Consider the following 20,469-nt stretch of genomic DNA (forward strand, 5'->3'; position numbering starts at 1 on the left):
GGCTCAGTTGGTTGCTCCTGTACATCAAAAGTTGTGGGTTCCTTTCCAGGTCAGAGCACATACCTAAGTTGCTGGTTTGATGGTGATGGATATTTCTCTTACATTACCGTTTCTCTCTCTCCCCCTCCCCTTTCCTCTCTCTCTAAAAATCAATAAAAACATATCCTTGGGTGAGGATAAAAAAATGAAACAGCCATATGTTTCTAATTTGGTACTGGCACCGTATTAGCAACTTTACAAAAAATAGGAAATTAGATAACTTAAATATTGGTCCCAAGTTTCTAATAATGGAAATCATAAAACATAAACTTAGCTCTCATGATTGTTCCTATTTATAGGTGGAAACATTAATATAATTAATTGTATAGCTTAGTCTTTTTTTTAGTTCAATCATATTCTCACCACATCAATTGAGAATCAGATATACTTAAGATTAGGTGCAGTCAGTCCTACCAAAGATAAACAACTTCTAGTCATTAAAATATATAAACTTGCAATTAATTTATATGAGAGAAATAATTCTCCAAACATGCTGCTATAGTACTTCCAGAGAAAAACATGGATTATTCAAGTGTTAAACTGATACTCTTCACAAAGGTGGATTTCATTACTCATAACAGTGTGATAAAATTGTAAGTAATAGGATAAATTTGACAAAATGAGCATTGCTTCAGCAATGCCTGTCTGTTTGTGGAATGCTTGGAAGAATTGAAGTAACATTTTATGTTTCAATGGTTTAGACTCTCAGCATCCATCTGCGAAGTCATTTAATTAAGGCTGTTATTGATTTTTTTATGCTTAATATGTCATTTATTAATGAAACATACATACATGCACACCCACCAATGTCAATTTAACACTTAGTAGATTTTTACATCTGCTTTCTTCAGTGTTTTAAAGTTAATGAATCTCTTTGTAAGATTTCCAAAATTAAATCTATCTTAGAAATTTTCACCAAGCATATAAAAAAAATCATTTTTAAAAAAATTTGGGTTGCAGGTGGCCTTTAATTGAAAGTGGTACTTGTAAACAAAATACTGGTAAATAATGATTCCACTATAAGTAAAATGACCTTAAGTTTACTTTGATTTGGAATTATAGTACCATGTGTATAAAGTAAAGTTTCTGAGGAAATTACTCAATATTATGTCTAGAGAATTAAGAATTTTAAAAAAGTGATTAATTATGTCTTAGCTAATATTTTAAATATAATATTTAAATAGATATATAAAGCAATGATTGAATAAATGTGTATGTGGGTGTGTATATAAAAATCTTAATTGTTTCCTTGAGATATATGTCATTTTACGTACTAGCAAATTTGACCTTTTCTTTAAAATCACTTCAGTAAGACATCGTGCTAGAGAGTCATCTAATATATTTCCATAATGATAAGCCCCTATGAATGATGGTACTTTTAATTCACAGAAGCACTCTAATCAATGCTATAATGGAATGTAATTATAATTATCTTTCACATTAACCATGTATCTTTGGTCCCTGGATATCACTTCATAAGTGCTTTTTTCTTCTACCAAGTATCTCTGACAGAAATATATGGGTAATCTACTACTAAAGAAAGACCAAAGACACTAGGTTGAGTAATCTCATATAAGGTCATAAGAAAAACATATAAATCAGGTATTCATGAATTTAGTGTGAATTCTTGGCAATACTTAAACAATTTCATGTATTACTATCCATTAAGATAAAGAAATGACTTTTATTAATTGAATACATTTATTTAAATTTAGATAGCTAACACAGACCTAATACATATGAAGCATTAAAGACAGCAAGTATCAGCATAATGAAACATTTTTAAAAAATATCTAACACCTAACAGCTTATAATGTAGCCGTAGAATTAGAGGGAGAGAGTGAATGTGAGAGAAACAGAATTGCAAGGAAATGTTAAAAGAAATAATAACACAAAGGATTCACCCTTTTATTTATTTATTTATTTATTTATTTATTTATTTATTTATTTATTTATTTATTTTTAACCTCACCCGAGGATATTTTTCCATTTTTTGTACAGATAGAGTGGGAGGGAGAGAGGGGAAGGGAGAGAGAGTGAGAAACATTGATGTGAAAGGGACACATCGAGTGGCTGCCACCCACACGACCAACCAGGGCCGGGGACAAACTGCAACCGAAGCACGTGCCCTTAGCGGGAACCGAACCCGGGTCTCTCCGGACCGCAGGCCGGCGCTCTAACCGCTGAGCCAAACCGGCCAGGGCAAGGATTCACCCTTTTAACAATACATATTGTTTCACAAATTACTAGCCTATGATTTAGTATTTCTATATGTAAACTGACAATGATAATAATAACTGGTGTGTGTGTGTGTCTGTGTGTGTGTGTGTGTGTGTGTGATGACTGAGATAATGTATGTAAGGGCACTTAGAGGGAGCACATTATTCTTCTTAGTTTATAAATTTTGCCAAATGAAGTAAAAGATTTTTTTGTTTCTTGTTTTTTGTGTGTGTGTTTTGCTTTTTAGGATTAGAATAATTTAACCAAGCAAGAAGTGGTAGAATGGTGAGACTTGGGAATTTCTTCGAGACAGAGTTCAAAGCACATCTAAAATACAGGATGTGATATGTTAAGAAAAAAAAAAAATCATAGACAAAAGATCGCTCTTACTGAACAACCAGCCATATTCCAAGGAAGAGGTACAGCACAGCAATGGAGTCACCAGCTCTGAACGCTGGACTGCTTGCCTGCTCTTGACTTTCACATAAACACAATCATACACTAAGTCCCTTTGGCACCTATCATTTTCATTCAAAATATTGATTGTAAGATTCATGCATGTTATTGTGCAAAGTATAAGTATATGATTTGTTCTTGCAGGGCAATAATTAATTTTATGAATATGTCAAACTTTCTTGCTAATGAACATCTGATTGTTTACTATGCTTGGCATTTATGACTGAAGCTGCTATAAATATTCTGTATTAATCTTTTGGCTGGCAAATGTTCTCAATTCTTTTGGGAATTGATGCCTAGGTATATATACCCAAGAATAAGGATAGAAATATGATTAGCTTTCCTACTTTTTGTGGTTTTTAGTGGTTTTATAAGTTTAGTTGCAGTCATTGTGATGGGTTTATGGTTGAAGCTGACTTGGAATGGTGGCCTCTCCGTTATCCTTCAAGAGAGAACCTGACACAAAAAGTATAGTAGATTATAGCCACCAAGAGTTGTCCTCATTATCTCCATTAGATTTTGAGCTGAGACCACTTTTCTAGCAAGTTCCAGTCAATAACTTGAGTAGAGTTTTGCTACAAAGTCTTGCACTTCTCCAAAGTGCAGTATTTCTCTATGGGGAACACTTGCGCTGGAGTTCCTTATTAAGCAGGCTTAACATTCTGGGCTCCTCTGCAGTCTGACCTTCTCCCTCCCAATCCTTCATACCCCGCCCTCTTCTTTCACAGACCTGCATTACAACTTCAAGGATTTTACTTGCATTCTTTACCCTTGATCTTTAACATGCATTATCTTCAACAAATCATATACCTCAACCTTCCTCCTGACATCTGCTTCCCAGAGGAACCAATCAACACAGTAGTTATATTTCAGGCTGGTCATAATATTCATTTCCCTAATGAAAATAAAGTAGATCATTTTGTCATCTATGACTATGTCAGTAACTTATTTTCTAATATGCCAGTTCAAAGCTCTTGCCGGCATTGCCCCTGAATATTTACATTCTCTTATTGAAATGTTCTTTATATATTCTCCATTAGAGTAATTTTCCCATAGAGTCTTAAAAATATATTTTATCAATTTTTAAGTTATTGATTTATAATTTTTTTTGTATTTTTGGTGAACAGAGTTTTTGAAATTTTAATAATGGCATTCATTTTTTTTATGGATAGTGAATGTTCATTTTGGGGAGCCTTCTCTACTTTTGTCTTCTTTGATAATACAGGCTCTTCTTATTTTAGTACCTTTACATTTTGTTAAAAATAAAATTGAGCAAATAAATCTGAAGACCTAATTGGCTTTATTAAGTGATTTGTGATTTGAGTGGGGAAGCATCCTATCTAGTAGATACTGTGAAGCATAGATACTGTGATGAGTTGACAGATTAGCTCATTGGTGGTAACCAGAAAATTCCAGACTGGTTGATTAAGATTGATTAAGATTACATTTCTGGGACGGATTGAAAATGTAGGTTAAGTCTGGTACTCAATCTAGGTTTGGTATCATGGGCTTTAGCAAGAGTTATGCCATTTGAGGCCTGTGGTTTTCTCTGCAACAATCTCCATATAAATTAACCACATTAACAAAGCAAAAGAGAATAAAAACACATGACCATTGTATTAGACGCAAAAAAATATTTGGAATAAAATAACACTCATTTATGATAAAAATTGAAAAAAAAATTGACAAACTGTAAATAGAAGAGATCTTACTTAAACACAAACACAATATTTATAAAAACTTTCAAAAATATATTACTTAAATGTTAAAATTAAGTGCTTCTATCCAAGTGCACTCTCAGCAGATCTACTAAATATTGAACTGGCGATCCTAAGTAGTACCAAAATAGAAGAAGAAAAAAAGTGTGCATCATTTGAAGAAAAAGAAATAAACCATTATAATCTGCAAATTGTATTATTGTATTTACATAAAAAATAGAAGCTATGCATTTATGAACAGATGGGCAGAATTAATCAATGAATTAGGTATATTGCTAGATACAATGTAAACCTTTAAACATCAATGTTATTTCTATACATTAGCTGTAAATTATCAAAATATAAACTTAAAAGAAATATTATTTGGGTATGAAATATAAAAAATATAAAATAATAAAGTATCCAGGAATTGTTTTTAAAACAATGTGATAACTAAAAGCAAAAACATGTGGTATGTCCACATTGAAAAATTCCAAACATTGCTAACATGGTGCTTTATAAGATTTAAAGACTCTTTTGATAATGTTACACAACGCACTGACACTTACATCGATTTAACAATAACATTATTATTTATAAGTGAGATAAGGCCACCAGGTAAGGCCACACAGGGAGCTGTACCTGGCTACAGTGTAACAGCAAGCTAGGACTATAGGAGGAATTTTATGTATGGCAGGAGGTGAAGTGGGGTTCGCTATGTTTAACAGGCTCACGGTCACATGACACATTTGATTAATTTGCCCATGTCCGGGGCCTAGGGCTGTCCTTAATTGTCTAGTACTTGGCCCCAAGGGCAATTGTGGAGGGTGCATTATGACCCATGGTTGTAAAATACTGGTAAGGGAGATGGATGGGATGTGGATTATTCACCAACTCTTTCTTCAAATGATGTTTCTTTTTTTATTATGATTAAATTTATTGGGATGAACTTGGTTAATAAGTTTATATAGGTTTCAAGTGCATATTTCTATGAAACATAATCTGTATATTTTATCATGTGTCCCAATCATATGGTTCTTAACTTTTTCTGTCTGGTTTATTTCTCTTAGCATGATATTCTCAAGTTTTATCCATGTTGTCACAAATGCCAGTATTTGATCTGTTCTTCTGACTGAGTAGTAATCCATTGTATATATGTACCACATTTTGCAATCATCTATCAAAGGATGTATAGGTTGTTTTCATGTCTTGGCCACCATGGATAATGCTGCAATGAACATAGCGATGCATATATCTCTGCAAATAAATGCTTTCAAAATTTTAGGTATAGTTACCCGTAAAGGGGTTGCTGGGTCATATGGTAACTTTGTTCTTAATCATGAGTTACCTCCATACTGTTTTCCATAGTAGCTGTACCAGTTTACATTCCTACTGTCAGTGAATGAGGGTTCCTTTTTCTCTCCAACCTCTCCAACAACTGTTATTTCCTGTCTTGTTGACAATAAACATTCTAACTGGTGTGAGGTAGTATTTCATTGTAGCTTTAATTAGCATTTCCCTAATAACTAGTGAAGTTGAGCATATTTTCATATATCTGTTGACCATCTATATGTCTTCTGAGGAGAAGTGTCTGTTCAGGACCTCTGCTCGTTTTTTAATTGGATTGTTTGTTTATTTGGTGTTGAGTTGTATGAGTTCTTTATATATTTTGGATATTAACAATTTTTCAGAGCTGTTGTTTTCATATTGTCTTTCATTTGGTTAGTTGCATTTTTGTTTTGCTGTGCAGAAGCTTTTTAGTTTAATATAGTCCTATTAATTTATATTGGTTTTTATTTCTCTTGCTTTTGGGATCAAATTGTAATATGTACTTTTAGATCAAATGACACTTCTAATTTTATATTCTTAAAGGTTTTTTTTTTTAATTTTCCCACAACACTAGGAAAAATACATTGATCTCTGATTATCTATAATTGATCTCTGATTACCTACATGTAATCCCTCAGCCTTTATTAGTTTTTTTTCTTTATTGATTTTAGAAAGAGAGGAAGGGAGAGGGAAAGATAGAAACATCAATGAGAGAGAACACTGAATGGCCGCCTCCTGCATGCCCCCCACTAGGGATTTGATTCACAACCTGGGCATGTACTCTGACCAGGAATCCAACCAGCAACCTCTTGGTGCATGGTTGACGCTCAACCACTGAGCCTCACCGGACAGGCACCCCTCAGCTCTCTTTAAAGTTCACTGATAATTCATGCTTCATCATTAAAATGTTTTTACTGCCATCTCTTAATCAAACACCTCATCCATTAGTATAATTCTCTGTTAATACTAGGGTACTGCTGCTCACTTGATCATTTTTAAAAAGAAATATCAGAAAAAACTTTCATTAAAACTTAAGTATTATATTCAATACATATTTTACTTCTAAGATATCACCTCAGAACAAGTGGTTTGTTACCTATATATTCATAATCATATATATGAAACAAAATAAATGATTTATTTTATATTAATATATATAATTGTGAATATATATAAGACATATAGTGAATGTATAGTAGAACATGTACATATATATAAATATGTGTGTATATGATATTTAGTGTTCTATAAATTTCATTTTGATAAAACACAGCATCTGTGTCTTTGATTATGCCAAAGCCTAAATCTAAAATGCTATCCTCATATAACCATATTTCACTCTTCTTTTGAGTTCGAAATTTTGAAGTTAAAAAAACCATTTCCAGCTAATCCAATTTCAAATATTTTTTTCTTTTGTCTAAATTTTTATATTTTTATAGCCAAAGAAACCCACTTAATACTTGATTCAAAATATACTATATTTACCTATAGCAATTTTACAGTCTAGAAAAGTAGAATTGTAATGGATCTTGCATTAACTTCTTATACAATCTAAACTGTACACATTCCCACATTATAGTTTCTTGGTAAATATATCTTTATTATTTAGTGTATTGATAAAAATGGAATCTATCCTGTTTATAAATAAAATAAAATAACTGTCTATTTTCATTGCTCGCTTAGTTTCAAATTTGTTGTGTCTCATGAATAACAGGTTTACTGGATAAATTGGAAGGTTAAAAGGATTTAAGAATAATGCTAAATAAAAACACATTGTAGGGGAAAAGATGTGTTAAGAGATGTTGTTTACAAGATGTTACACTAAAATGTCTGTATAAAATCTAAAAATCTGTGTATTTCTGCTACTGAATCTATTTCTGGATTTTTCCCTCTAGGTATTTGCTGCGTATGTATGTGAATACTATGTAAGATTCTTTTATCCATTCTCTACAATTCTATCGGGATTATTCCAAGCTTTTTCTTTTTAAAGTTTCCACCAAAACATCATACACTCATAGTTATGAATAACTTTCATTTTGCTGAATATAATATCAAACAAAATGCTTAAGACATATATAAAATAAATAAATTAATTAATTTTTAAATATTTTTCTTTATTGATTTTAGAGAGAGAAGAAAGGAGAAGGAGAGAGAGATAAAAATATCGATGAGCGAGGACATCAATTGGCTGCCTCCTGCATGCCCCCACTGGGGATCAGGCCCACAACCTGGGCATGTGCCCTGAAATCAAACCTACGACCTCTTGGTGCATGGGTTAACGCTCAACCACTGAGCCACACCTTCTGGGCAAATTTATTTTGCTTTACAATAAAAACTTATGTAAAGAATAGTAATAGTAGACAGATTGTGATAAAGAAGAATGTGAAAAAGACTATTTTAACCAATCCATACATTTGAAGCAGCTATAATAATGACTTCAAAACTGAAAATTACAGTCAGATTATTGGTCCACTTGTTACAAAATGTACTGCTGAAATTTTAATAACTCAAAAAAATAAAAATTTATCCCCTTTAAAATCTCATCTGAAAAAATTATTTATTAAAAATTTAATTCATTATATAATGCTTTAGTGAAAGTTAATGTGGTTTATATATTTAAAATAAGACTACTTTGTATAGTTTTTAAAGAAAAACCAGGATAAAAATTTTAATATTAATGTTCTCTGTTTCATGCATTTGCATCTATTTATTTATAACTTGAACTTTTCTAAATTAATAACTTGTACAATTTTGTTTCATATAACAATATTTTACTTTTTAGCAGGGTACCTCCCTATATAAATTTAATTTCAATTTTAGTTGACATTCAGAAGATTTTATTAATAGTTTATACTTCTGTGGTATTTCAATGTTTAAAAAATACACACATGAATATAAAAAAAATTGAATGGCACTATGGCTCATTTATAAATGAAGATTTTCTAAATGGTTTATTTTCTCTAAGGCATTAAGACTTTTAAGCTTGTTTTGGCTCTGTGTCCAATTTTCTTTTCAATTGTTCTCACAATCCTCCGTTACTCCAATTGAAAGCCATGTCTCAATACATTTTAGTCTATTTCTGTTGTAAAAATTCAGTGGAATAGCTGAGCACCCCATGCTATAAATACTAATTTCAATCAAAGCTGAAGTAAAAAGCCTCCATAGTTCCAAACTAAAAAAGGGTTTGAAGATATTTGCAGCTCCATTATGTGGAGGCAGATTCTGATTTAAAAGGTAGTACTTCTACTCCAGCTGATATATGGTGCTGCCCTTGCAAGTGCAATTAAGCAGTGTTCGTGGAGAGGTCACTTCAAAAATCATGGAAATTAAACATTTATAATATTGGATCAAAAGTGATTTGTGCATCACATTGATGATCTTCCATTTATACAATTACCCCGTCCTTAGATTGCTTGAGTCTCAAAACATAAAAACCATTAATAGGGCAAAAATAAGTATGAAATGAGCATTAGATGCAGTTTCTAATGAAAAATGTATTAGTCTATGCTAATGCAACCAAAGAGAAGTTGGAAAAACTGAGGTAAGCGCAATCGGCTACAACAGAACACAATCACTCATGATGCTCCAGCAGTAGGAAAATCAATGCTTCCAAAGGCTGGGAAATTTTAACAAAGTGTGTGAATTGTACAAAGTAAGGTCCACACTTAGCACTGGGCATCCTTTTCTGTCTGAACACATTTTAATAGGAATATTGATAAAATTTTACGTAGATCAAATAAATAACAAATATATTTTAAGTGTTTGCTATGTGGCACATTAGAGGTTAGATGTTAGTTTAAGGAGACAAACAAAAATGAATAAATTACAATGAAAGATTTAAAATGATAAATAGATGTTTGTACAGAATCTTTTAGGGAATAGCCGAGAGGATGTCAAATATGAATGAATGAAGAAGCAACGAAGCATTGAAACAAAATATTTGTAAGAGTAATATGATAACATTTCTGTCGGAGGTGAGGAGCAGCTGTATCCCTACTCATCTCTCTGTGGGATGTCTCTTGAAAGCAGAAGAGGCAGGTAAGAGAACCAAAGGCTTTATTTTACAATGTAAGGTTGCAGACTTTGTGACTCATGTATACATAACCCTCAAGCTAACTTTGTCATGATGTACGTAAGAGACAGTTGCTTGTTGTATCTATCTGTGTTTCAAAAACCTAAGAGTTTTAAGTTTTCTTTTTTCCACTTTACTATTTAAATGTGTGTGATACCCCTTTCAGACTTGTAGTCATTTTTGTGTCAACTTACATGCATGCATATCTGATCATGTTTATTTTGTATTAAATTGTTTTTCATCTGTCTTCAATATTGATACAAAAAGGCTGTTTTGTTGGCAGAATCATTCTGTTTTGCCAACACTGGACAATCGCCTATCAAGAACTTGGCAGAGCATTTTCCTGCATTGGAACCAAGACTACTAACATCCCTTCTGATTTTACATTTTATTTTATGATTCTATTATTCTCATTGAGCTCAATTAAACAGGGTATGCTATGGAAATACATTAATTTAGTTACTAAAATGCAGGGAGTAAGCATCATATGGTTTCCTATTTCTAAGTCAATGCACCATGACAATCAGAAACATCCACAGCTACAGAGCTCCCATGCATTGCACTATCTTCATCCCAAGGAAGTTAGACTACTTCAGGAAACACTTGACGAGGGAGATACACGTTGCAAGTGAATTCATTATTCTAAAAAACCAATTTGAATACACATTAAACCTTTTAATCTTCAAAAGACAGCATCAAAACACTGTTTACTCCCCATGACTTTTTGAAGCACTCATGTCAAAATCCTGGCTTTGCTATTTTTATTAATGTGCAACCATTACATCATAATTCTTACTGTATTTAATCAAGTCCCTGTGTATAGATACAGATAATTAAAAGCACAATTCACATAGTATAAGAAAATAAGAGATTTGAGTCCAGTTCAATAAACGTTGTTTAAACCCCAATCCCCTACCAAATTATGGCTTGTGTTGACAGAGTAAAGCCACACAAAATAAGCCCTCCTCATCATTGCTAAAAATTAGAAAATAAAAGTAAAAAAAAAAAATAAAATGTAACTGATTTAAATCTTTATTTCTATATCTATTTATTTATCTATATGTATAGTTATCTATCTTCATCTATATTTATATCACTATATCACAATAATCCTAGCAACAGACAAAAATGCATATTATTGCCTACTTTCTTAAGTGGATTTGATAAGCAAGGAAAAGCAAAGAGAAACCTCTTACTTCTTAATCCTGCCCTTTCATAAAACTCATAAAAGTTCTGTGAAAATGAGGTAAAAGTAAAATAATAATCAGACAGAAATTCTGAAATTTCTTTTACTCCTAATTTGAAATAAAGCAGGTGTTTAGGCTAAGCAAACATTTTGGGGATAGATGCACAAAACTAAACATCCTAATAACAGAATCTACTCATAAAGCTTGCGTGTCTCCAAGAGGCATGGGGAAACCACTTTGCTAAGCATTTTTCTGTGTGTCTATTGGGAGGATAACTGGAGAGTGAAGACAAAATTATCATAATCACCCAGAGCTAATTATCTCCTTCAGTAAACAGGAATTTAGCAGAAAGGAAGTTAAATGAGAAAATAGATAAGGCAAAATGCTCTAGGGAAGTTTGAAGGCCAGGGAAATAAAGTACTCCAGGAACCCAGATGACGTTCTCTCTCCAGCTGGACACTGACAGTGCCATGGCCTCCAAACCATGTGGTTCCAGCTGCTCCCTTCAAGGGTCTGTCAATGGAAGGGGAATGGCTGAGAATGAATCAGTGAGGAGTGATGAGGAGTCAGGGAAGTATTGTAAGGCAAGTCACCACTGTTGAAGTGATTCGTTAGGAGACCCTCAAATATGGGGAAAAGATTCAGACCAGGGTCATTTGTTCTACGTGAACACAAGAGTAAATTTCTTGTTTGCTCAGGAAGGAGTGGAGAACCATATAAGGGCAATTATCATTTAAAGGGGAAATCAGTTATTCATTAAATAGCCACAGTAATATGCTAGAAGTTTTGCAATACCTAATAAAGCAACATTGGTCTTGGAAAAAATTACACATGGATCAAAAATTGTTCATTTGTAACCTGTACCTTGTAACCATCAAGGAATTCATATATTGAAGATACCTGTTGTGGATGAGGAAAGGAGGGTGCAGAGGTATCAGCCAATAAATCAGAGAACTTCAATAATGTCAGTGGGAATAATGCTTTGATGAGTCTAATGATTGTGTTTGGACATTTCAAAATCATAGAATTTTAAAGAAATATCAATTGAAGTATTATCTTTCATTCATTGATGTTGAATTTACAGAAAAGTTTGGTTTATTAAACATGGGATATGGCGTATTTTCATTCTAAAAAATAGCTAATCTTAAAAAATAATTTATATTGACTTTAACAAAATTACTAAAAGAAAAACTCTATTATTCAGGATCCAAAGGAAGTACAAAATTATTGTAACTTGTTATCATTTTGAGGAAGAGTTCACAGAAAATAACTACTAAAAAGCATTAAAATTTCTTATTAAACTGAAATTATGACTCCATACAAATGCTATTGATACTTACAATATATCCCTAAAATCTCAAAGACATATAAGCAACATGATAATTTTTACAAGACAAGCTTCTCCATTACACAGAATTCATTAAAAATATCACACAATTTCTCTAAAGTTTCAAGTCCTTTAAAATATTTAACATTTGTTAAGATTATTTCATAAATTAATACAAATTATATACTCACACACATGAATAAGCACCAACAAAAAAAGATCAAACAGATGTTTGAGTTGAAGTACACATCTGCTAGCAATGAATAAGTTTTATGTATGCTAAATTGCATCTGTCCCTTATTTTTCTCTTGATAGTAAATATTATATCAAAAAATGGTATTTTACCAATTAAAATAATAATCAGCAGATAGTGATATTTTTATTTTTGTAACCCCAGATGTGTGTATTTACATTTTTTATTCTATAAAAGACATATTTGACAAAAAAATTATATCGTGCATCAAAAGTGGGACTTACCTGTAAAGTCATATTTGTGATCCATAACTAACTATAGCTGTATACCAATTATTAAAATAATTGTGTTAGGATACATTATGTTATCAACTCACTACCTTTATTGTTATTAACAATAAGATCATTAGAATCTCTTTCTAATTACATATCTGCATATTTTATATTGACATTAATAGCTACATTTTTTTCTTAACACCACCACCACCACAACAACAAAAGTCATGATTTATTGTCAGGTGCGGCAACCTGGAAAAAACAGTGAGGTAAAACTAAATGAGCAAGCTCTGAAAAATGGTGCATGTAGTTTAAAGGGGTGTAGTAACCCAAAGGATTAAGTGAGTGCTAAAAATATATTTTTGCAGCTGACATTTATTATATTTGCATATTTTTCATTTCTGGAAATATCTGAGAATATTTTAAAAAATTGTTTTTCTTTATTGATTTTTAGAGAGAGAGGAAAGGAGCCACTGAGCCACACCAGCCGGGCATATTTATGTATGTCTTAGCACACTTATTCAAGCATTGTTATGAGGGTTGCATTCTCAGGGAGCACATTGTATGACCAGAGTTTAATATGCAAATATTTATTAAAAGCGACTCCGGCAGAAGGGAGAAGAGGAAGAAGACAGACAGAGATAGAAACAGCCCCAGGGCTGGCTTCTGCTGACCTCACATAAACTGGAGGAGGTAAAGTGGCCCCTCAGTCACTGGGCAGGGGAACACCTTGAAAAGATGCGGTGTGGCCTTGCATGGAGCTCTCCAATAGAGGCAACTCCTGGAGGAGCTAATGGCTAAAAAATGTCTGCTGACAATACTTTCAGTGATCAGGACAAGACGTTCTTCGTTTAAGGAAGATCTGAGACACACTTCTTTTTCTAACACACTTCTTTTTCTACATGATACAAAGTATTGCAAAGCACATAAAAATGTTGGCCTTGGTATTTGAATGTGTCTACCATATTGTTGATTGGATACATTTGTGTGTGAATGTATGTGGTAAGAATGTGTCAAAGATTTTTCTATTTAAGTACTCTTTATTAAGTCCATTTTAGATACAATCACCTCAGTAAGTTGAGAGGCAAGTTTTAATAATTGATATTCAGGATTTTCTGTTGATTAAATATTAATATATGTTAGTTTTGGAAGTAGACACTTTTATTAAATTTAATGTATGCTTTTTTATTTAAATATTTTTTTTATCTCTACTCTCTTTTTTTTCAGAGTTTGTGCAAAATTGAAATTGATTCTTTACTATATATTTAAAAGATCTCATCATTGAAGTGTGGTTGGCACTACCTTTAAAAATGCATTTTACATTATTGATTCCATTTTTTAATGCTTATAGGAATATTTCCATTTTTTAGTTTTTACTTCAGATATGATCATTTATACCTTCTTAAGATTTTGTGAAGTCTATCTACATTTATAAATGTAATCACCTGAGTTGTTCACAATAGCCTGAGATTATCTTCTGTGTATGGACAAGCACTTGCTGGACCTAAATTTTACTATTGCCTGGGATCACAAATCTACAGTTTATGTTAACATATAAAAGATAAATATGTTATAAATGATTTTTCTCCAGAAGAAATGAGAATAATTTCTAAGCTAAAAAAAATTCAGAGGTATACTTTTATTGTAGATCTTAAAATTTACACCTCAGAGACCCTGAGACTCTCTACTAGGTGGTCATAAAGTCAAAACTTTTTATGATACTAAGAATTAGTTGCTTTTTTATTGTGCTGATATTTCCCTGGATATGCAAAAGCAGTAGCAGACACATTTTTGGTGATTTAGAGAGTCTATTATATATATATATATATATATATATATATATATATATATACACACACACACACACACACACACACACACACACACACATTACATATATAAGCACTTAATGTTCTTTTAAAGCAGAAACAAATATTGCTATTATTTTAATTATTATAATGAATACACATTCAATATTAATTTCCTTAATATCAAATGTTGAGTATATTTTTATTTTAAAATATTCTGTGGGGAAATTTGCTTTTGCTTCATAACAAATTAGGATAACTATTTTTCTAGGAAAAGTACATAAGACATTGTTTGAGTTGTAAGTTCAAACATTTTTTTCTTCCAATGGTCAGACATTTTTATTTGAAAAACAAATTGACAGAAAATCTATGATTGTTCAGTCCTGGGTATTTGACAGACATTTTCTTAAAGATGAACAAGATGAAACTATCACTTTATAAAAACAGCCTCAGTATTAGCTTTCAATAAGAAAATGAGAGCTTTCAAGCTTTTCAGTACTTAAGAGAGTTTTCTGATGTGATCAATAGTGATATTAACAAATTTTATTTTTTATAATGTGTAATGGATTATAGAACATAATGTTTAAATATTTAGGATATCTGCTAATCCAGAAAATCATCTTTCTACCTCAACTTTGATAAACATAAAAATTAAATATGTAATTGTAGTTAAAACGTAATATATTCTTATTGAAAGTTGGAGAAATACATGAAAGGTTTTCAGCTTTCCAGCAAAATCATTTTTTTCTTAGAGAATATGTAGAGATAGATTGTTAACATGTTTCTGTAGAATGTAACAGTTGTTTAACTGAAATTAATAATCAGTTCCTTAATATAATTTACCATTATTTTATTTTTATCTTTTGGAAGAGATTAATTGATTAGAATCTAGGCACTCAGTGAGAAAAAATACTGTTAATGTTTTAATTAATTAATCTACTGGATATATAGCCACCTATAAACCACTTCACCCATCAGCCGCAGATTACACATTTTTCTCAAGCTCACATGGAACATTCACCAAGATGGATCACATTCTGGGCCATATAACATACCATAGCAAGAATAGACATCAAACTAGATATTAATAGCCAAACGAAAATGAGAATACCCCCATATCCTTAAGGAATAAATAACACATTTTAAATAACACATCTAAAAGAAAAGTATAAAGACAAGTTATAAAATGTTTTAAACTAAGTGAAAACACATGTTATCAAAATTTGTGGGATTCAGTGAAAACAGTGGTTACAGGGAAATTTATAGCATTGAAAGCACATATTTGAAAAGAAGGTTTGAAAATCAAATAATGAAGTTTTTACTTCATATACATAGAAGAAGAAAAAATATAAATATAAACAAAGTATTCAGAAGAAAATGAATAATACAAATCATGGTAGAAATCAATAAATACAAAAATAAAAAATCAATACAGAAAATCAGCAAAACCAAAAATTGGTTCTTTGAAAAAAAAAAAAAATCAATAAGTCTCTAGCCAAGCTAACTATGAAAAAAAGAGCAGATTTAAATTACTAAAATAAAAGATGAAAGGGGACATGACTCATTTCATGGCCATTAAAAAATAAATAAAAGAATACTATGAATGTATAGTATTGTATGTCCAAAAATTTGATTATCCGGGTGAAATGAATCAATTCCTTACAAGACACAGTCTGCCCAAACTCAAGAAGAAATAGAAAATCTAAACATAGCTATACCCATTAAAGAATTTAAGTAGAAAATGTATAACCTTCTGAAAAAAAGCACTTGGCCCAGAGGGGTTCATTTAAGAAATAAATTATACCAATTCTTTGCAATGTTTTATAAAAGATAAAAGCAAAGGGAATATACCTGAATCACCCTAATAGGCTAGCATTACTTTATTCTAAAACTGGACAGATATATCATAAGAAAACAAACAAACAACAAACCGAAAAAACTACAGATCGATATCTTTCATGAACTTTGATGTAAAAATCCTCAATGAAATATTAACAAATTAAAGTAAATATTGTATAAAATAATTATTTACTTCAATATTTTTAATTTATTCCAGGTATGCAAGGCTGGTTTGATATTTAAAAAAATCAGTGTAATCCATCACATTAACAGTGTAAGAATAAAAATCATATGATCATATCAATAAATGCAGAAAAGGTATTTGACAAAATCCAACACTTAATGATAAAATTATTTGTAAAGTAGGAAAATTCCCTCAACTAAGGAATAGCTACAAAAAATGTGCAGCTACTATCCCACTTGGTAGTGAGAAAGTTAAAGCATTCCCACTAAGATCAGGAACAAAACAAGAACACTGCTTCTCACCATTATACTGGAAGTGGTTGCTGATGCAATAAGACTAGAACTAAAGTAAATAAAATATATACTGAATGAAACAGAAGAAATAAAACTGTCTGTGTTGGTGCATGAAATGATTTTCTGTGTAGAAAATGAAAGAGAATTGATTTTAAAATTCCTGAAACATAAACAATTGTAGCACATTTGGAGGATAAATCAATATATAAAAGGCAATCACTTGCCTATATATTAGTAATGAATTAGTGGAATTTAACATTGAAAACACAATAGTACCACTTATATTAGCACTCCAAAAATAAAATACATAGGTATATTTCATAAAAATCATATACAAGATCTATATGAGAAAAACTGTAAAAATCTGATGAAATTAAAAACTAAATAAATGGAGAGATATTCCCCATTTATTGATGAATAAGAAGACTCTACATTGTCAAGATGTCAAATTTTGCAGCTTTGTCTATGGATTCAATACAATCTCATTCAACATTATAACACGTTATTTTGTGAATATCAACTTAATCTAAAGTTTCTATGGAGAGACAAAAGACTCCAATTAGCTAACGCAATAATAAAGGAGAAGAACAAAACTGGAGAACTGATACTAAACAACTTTAGGACTTATTATAAAGCTCTAGTAATCAAGACAATGTGGCATTGCTAAAAATGAATCTAATAGATCAATGGACAGCCAAGAAATAGATGCATATACATATAGTCAATTGATCTTTAACAAAGGAGCAAAAGTAATACAAAGAGGAAAGATAGTATTTTCAGAAAATGGTGCTGAAACAAGGCATTCACATGCAAAAATATCTAGACAAAGCCCTTATACCCTTTGTAAAAGTCAACTCAAAATGTATCACAGAATTAGATGCAAACAGAAAAATGCAAAGATCCTAGGAGATAACATAGGAGTAAATCTAGATAACCTGGAGTTGGTGATGAAATTTTCGCTATAATACCAAAAGCATGATTTATGAAAGAAATAATTGATAAACCTCACTTAATTAAAATTATGTTTTTTAGTTCTATGGAAGATACTGTTAAGGGAATAAAAAGATAAGTCACACTGGGAGAACATATTTGCACAAATATATACCTAATAAATAACACCTCTCCAAAATATGCAAAAGTTCTTAAAACTTCACAATAAGTAAATAAATAACAATTAAAAAGACTTTAACAGACACCTAACCAAATAAGATATACAGATAGCAAATAAGAATATGAAAAGATCCTCCATATCATGTTATCAGGAAAATGAAAATTAAACCAAAAATAACATACTACTACATATCTATTAGAATAGCCAATATTCTGATCACTTGGGGAAAAAAAGCAAAACCAACAACATGCTGGTGAGGATATGGAGAAACAGGATCTCTTATTCATTGCTAGTGGGAAAGCAAAATACCACTTTGATAGACAGTTTGGCAGTTTCTTATGCAATTAAACAATCTCTTACCATGCAGTCCAGCAATTGCAATCCTAGGTTTTACACAAAGGAGTTGAAAATAAGTCTACACAAAAACCTTTACATGGCTCTTCATAACAGCTTTACTTATAAGTGTCAAAACTTGGAAGCATCCAAGATGTTTTTCATACATGAATGGATAAGTAAACTGTGGTACATCCAGATACTAAAAATAAATCATCTATGAAGTCATGACAAGAATGGAGAAATGTTTAATGCATATTGCTAAGTAAAAGAAGCAAATTGGAAAAATCCACATACTCTATGATTCCAACTATATGACATTTTTGAAAAGGCAAAACTATGGAGGCAATTAGAATGTCAGTGGTGTCTAGGGGTTAGGAGAGAGGAATATATCAGTGGAGTGCAGAGTAATTTTAGGTCAGTGAAACTATGTGTTTCATTATATAATACTATGATGGTGGAGACATGTCATTACACACTTGTTCAAACCCATAGAATGTATATCGAGTAAACCCTAATGCAAACTATGGACACTGGGTGATAATTATGCTTCAATATTGATTCACAAATTATAACAAATGTACTGCTCTCATAAGCGATGTTAACACTGGGGAGGCAATGTGTGTGGGGGCAGGGCACATGTGAGAATCTGTACCTTTTCCACAATTTCACTATGAATCTAATTCTCTAAAAATGACCTATTTTAAAAAACAGAACTAAAGTGGAAAAATTATATGGCATATCTATTCATCTCTCCATGATTTGGGTCACATAGCATCATTTGTGTATGTGAGTGATTGTGTTTATAAGCATGCCCCTTTATATGAAATGTTTCTATTTCTTTCTGTTTCTCATTTATTGTTTATATTTTGAAACTCCTTATGATGTCTAGTTTATAACTGACATATGATATATTCAGTAAGTGTTTATTTCAATTCCTTATTTGATGTTACATGAGTGTTCTGTGATTAGAAGAATGACACATGTGGATGACATACTGTACCATAGAAGATGATGTCTTTGGTCACCAGTGAAACTTTGGCTCTGCTACATCTAGACACTTTAATAGTTGATGAATGACTGATGGAGTGAAAGATCAATAACAAGAATACTATCGTAGGATGATGTGTTAAATTAACATTATTGCTAATTTAAAATGATGTTTACTATAGATAGAATAGGAAATTTACTATATAATTTAATAAGAAGAGATCACAAAGGAAGCTTTGTGTTAGAAATTAAGACAGGATTCTTTTAATAATAAAAATGAAATAATTAAAATATATTTATTAATATATAGCAAACATATAAGTCTATTATAAGAATATTAATAGTTTATAGTATGCATTAAAATTAATATAAAATATAATGATAAATTATTTCTTAGCAGTACTAGTATAAAATCTTTAAAAATTAAAAACATTTTTTCCTCCCCCTTCCTTCCTTCCTTCCTTCCTTCCTTCCTTCCTTCCTTCCTTCCTTCCTTCCTTCCTTCCTTTTTTCCTTCTTTCCTTCTTTTCCAATCCTACACTACATCCAGTACCTGAATGTTGTACAACAAATCTTCATTTGTATATTACAAATGGAAAACATTTTAATAATTCAGAATAATATACTTTGCTAAGAGTATTATCTGCAAATCAAAATATTATTTATAAATATATAAACATAAAGTATATAAACATAAAGTTTATGTACTTGCATATCTAAGTTCATAATATTACACATAAAATAATTTATTAAAGCTTTATTTATTGTCTGTAATTCAGAACCATAGTTATGTCGAAAGCATATTTTACTATGTTATCTGAAGAGACAGTAACAGGCACAATGAAATCTTTAAATCACTTTCTAATTTATGATTTCATTTATACATCACTCAATAAAGCAAATTAAAAGGCAGGCAATTATCTAAATCTCCAGTTATTTTATATTTTTCTCAGCAGCAAAACCAATATCTTTAATTATTTTAAATACAAATAAAACAAAATACCTGAATATAATTATTGAAGATTTGAATTTGGGCGGTGGGCACACAGTGCAATATACAGGTGACATATTATAAAAATTTTATATATGAAACCTATATAATTGTATTAACAAATG

This window comes from Molossus molossus, unplaced genomic scaffold, assembly GCF_014108415.1.
Source record: "Molossus molossus isolate mMolMol1 unplaced genomic scaffold, mMolMol1.p scaffold_m16_p_9, whole genome shotgun sequence".
Lineage (NCBI taxonomy): Eukaryota > Metazoa > Chordata > Mammalia > Chiroptera > Molossidae > Molossus > Molossus molossus.